Raw genomic sequence first — 3,693 nt, 5'->3', positions numbered from 1 at the left:
CTTGTATACTCGTTTATTCTTTCATGTCCCCTTTTTATTTCATATCCCCCTTATTTTTGTCACTGATGGAACTTAGGGCTATTGGGGCTAATTGATATTTATCAAAGAATTACTGATGACATGCCACAATATTAGCATAACCTTTATTCCATCATTCTTGTACTTGTTCCAAAATTTGAAACTGAATCTCTAGCTCAATAACTAGATCAATGAATCCCACTATATGTGAAAAATGCATCTCTTTCTTCAAAATGTCTTTAGCAACAAAGACCACCTTCTAAATAATCTCTATATGTGGCACTAATTGAAGTTGAACATAAACTTGTGTCTAATCTCTATATCTTTATCCATGAGCTCGGCTAACCTCTTTTGACTAAATGTTAGTTCATTATAAGAGGACGAGCTTGAACTTGTGTTCTTTCCCAATGTAATAAAATTCCCTCTAATATCTTGATGTAATAGCTCTAATGATTGTGTAGTATCTATTGTAAAGAAATCAATATCACAAAATTACAAAGTATAATGAATTGATGGTTTTCAAAATTGTTTCTAGCTCTGTGATTGATGTAGAAATTTGAGCTTGTTTATGTATGAGTTCCTGTGAGACTTTCTGTAGCACTTTATGCTCCATTATTCTTTCAAACTATTGCAATAATTTTTCCTTTGTTTCTATGTCTTCTATTTGAATTTTATCAACTAAATATACTAGTTGATCCAAAATTGTATGTTGATAATTCAAATTTGTAATCTCAAATGCATCTGTAAAATATCTTTGATAGTATGTAGTACCTTCCTTCTCTTCTTCTATCTTGGCAATTGTTCTTGCTTTTCCTTATGGCTCAACAAGGTTTGTAGCTCTTGCATCTGCTCTAGTGTATGATTATTCAAATCATACATAGGTAATGTAATTACCTCATTAAGGCTTACTAACTCATCATCTTCCTCTCTTGAATGAATCAAATATTGAGATTGTGAGGGTGTATCACTTGGTAGTGATCATTGCAATTGTTTCCTCTTTTCACTCGATCTTGATTTTGGCTTCTGCACTTGTGTAGAAATCACCTGTTGCGTAGGTGTTAGATTTGTAGGTTCTACAACCTTTACACTTAGTAATTGAATAAGAGCTTGAGTAACCTCTTACTATTTCTATTTTTCTTCATCCTCTACCAATTTAGTGCATGAGTCTTTATCAAAATTTGCTTCCTTTTTCAAAATTGGCATACAAGTCAATGGTGTATATACAATTAAAGCCTTACCAAGTTGTTCGACACTTGTATCCTCTATAACTAATGTGACATTAACATCATTAGTCTTGTTATTTTTAGGCTTTGGATATTCAATTATCTACAACAAAATTAGCTTAGTACAAAGTTTGCTTAAATCTTTTACTAAGCCTTGAATTTCCTCTTTAGTTAGTATATTTAGATTAGGTGGAGGGTTGTTAGTGTCATCTTCAAATGTGATAGTCTATTTCCATTCACATTGAGTAACAAGTTGTTGAATCTCCTTGGTCAGCTTGGCCTTTTCTTTTTTGTATTCATCTTCAAATTCTATGGCATCTCAACCTTCCCTCACTTCCATAGATGGAGTAAGTAACCCAAATGCTTCTCTCCATATTTGAATGTTGTCTTGCTCAACTTCATGAGCTTTATTTTTCAAAAATTGATATGCCCTATCTCTTGGCATAAAATTCTTGACAAAACCTTTAAGTGTTATAAATGTATGAGTCTTCCCTAAATCTAGCATAGCTTGTGCCATTTTTGTCTCTCTTATTTTCTTCTTAGTGGATAATTCCCATTTCCACTTTGCATCCACTCTTTTGTACAATCCCATTGGAAATTTGGTTCCCAATTCTAGGGGTGTGTGCCTAAACTTAATCATCATGTCTATCATTATACATTCAAGCTTAACTTGATCATCATTTTCAAAGAATCATACTGAATGTCTTTGAATCCTATAATGATTTTAGATTCTATCATTTTTGCACATACTTGATCCACAATCATTAGAGGGAGTCTCCTCATTATTTGAAGTTCATTGGTTTCATTAGACTTGGTCTTTTCATCATATTTCTTCTCTTCTTGTGCTATGATAAGTTTTCTCTTCGACTTTGCTTGTACTTTAGCTGATTCCTCTTCTTAGATGGACTTCCTATTAATTGCCTGATAGGGGGTTGTGTTTTTCTCTTCTTGGTAATGATCAGCTTGCCCTTTGGCCTCTGAGGTGTTACAATTTCTTGCATGTCCTTCTTTAGGTCAGCCTTTACCTCAGGCTCTATTGCAATAACCTTTTCCTGCTTGGTGGCCTTTGGCTTCATAAAAAAAAGGTCTTTTCCTTTGTCTTCCTCGGCCTCTATAGGTTGTCCTAACCCTTATGCTTATTCCTTAATTCCATCCTCGACAACCTTTCTCTTTCTTTTCTTCCTTACTTTGGGTGTTCCAGATTTAGCAGTCATCTTGATAATCATAGTCTCATATGTGCCAAATTGCTCAGCACTAGCACCTATGTCCTCAACTAAAAGTTTAGTAACTAGTACAAATACTTCATCTATATTTACTTCATAAGGCATTGGCCTTAGCCATGCTACCCTTGGAAAAACTATTTGTGCATATAAAAAATATATATCCACAATGAAACATACTTCATCATAGTATTTGACCACTACTGACTTTGAAATTCTCATTCTATTTTTCATCTTAACCTTGACTTCTTCAAAGTAGTTGTCCATTATTGCTTCAAAATTTCTCTCAATATGCTTATTAAATCACTTAGTTGTTCCATAGTTGTTCTATTCCTATCTAAAGCAACTATTCCAATGGTAGGAAAATAATTTGGCACATAGAAAAATATACAAACTAATAAGGATCCAAACTTACAAGAGGTGTTCTTTTCTTTCTTCACTACCTCTAAGTTCTCTGTAAGGTTGGGAAGTTATAGCTCGACAAGATCATATGAATGATCCTTCTTCACAATTTTGTAGCCCAAATCAACTGCTACACAGGGTACATTGTTCAATATTCTAGATTGATAGAATTTTTGTACAATCACATGAACAAAAAGTTCAATTAACGAGTCCTCAATTTCATCAATTGACATACCATGACCATTCCACTTTTCCTTGGTTAGATTTTCAATTTCATTCTTCATTTTTCTTCTTATGCTATTTGGTCGATCCAAGGTAGGGTACCCAATTACCCTGTGGATGATAGCCTTGTTAATCTTGATTGGCCCACCTTCTAACCATATTTTCATATCATGAATGTGGCTAAGCAGAATCTTTATCCATTCAACTTTAAAGACCTTTAGAAATCCTAGGGCATGAGTAAGACCTTTCTTGGCAACAATCTTGTATTTGTCCTTCAGGATTCCATCAACGCATAGCTTCTCATAAGCTGCTCTAATCTCAAAATCTTTGATTTCTCCAACTTTGCATTGATAACATGATCTTAAATCTTGAACAATTAACATTCTAGGTGGAACTGATGATAAAGCTCCAATAACATCAACAATGTTTTTGATGTTTACTGAATTTCTGAAGTTGGGTGGAGGACTTTGATCATTCCTAATGATTTGTGCACTATTTTCCTTCATCATTTCATTACTAGATGCCATTTTGAACTAGGGTTTGAAATTAAAAAAACCTTCATAAATATCTCCATTGAATATTTAACTCAGCATTGAGAGTAATACTTA

The sequence above is a fragment of the Cupressus sempervirens genome, chromosome 9 (genome assembly GCF_028749045.1).
Source record: "Cupressus sempervirens isolate cs-2001-9-10 chromosome 9, ASM2874904v1, whole genome shotgun sequence".
NCBI classification, from domain to species: Eukaryota; Viridiplantae; Streptophyta; class Pinopsida; order Cupressales; family Cupressaceae; genus Cupressus; species Cupressus sempervirens.
This window is presented reverse-complemented; position numbering follows the sequence as displayed.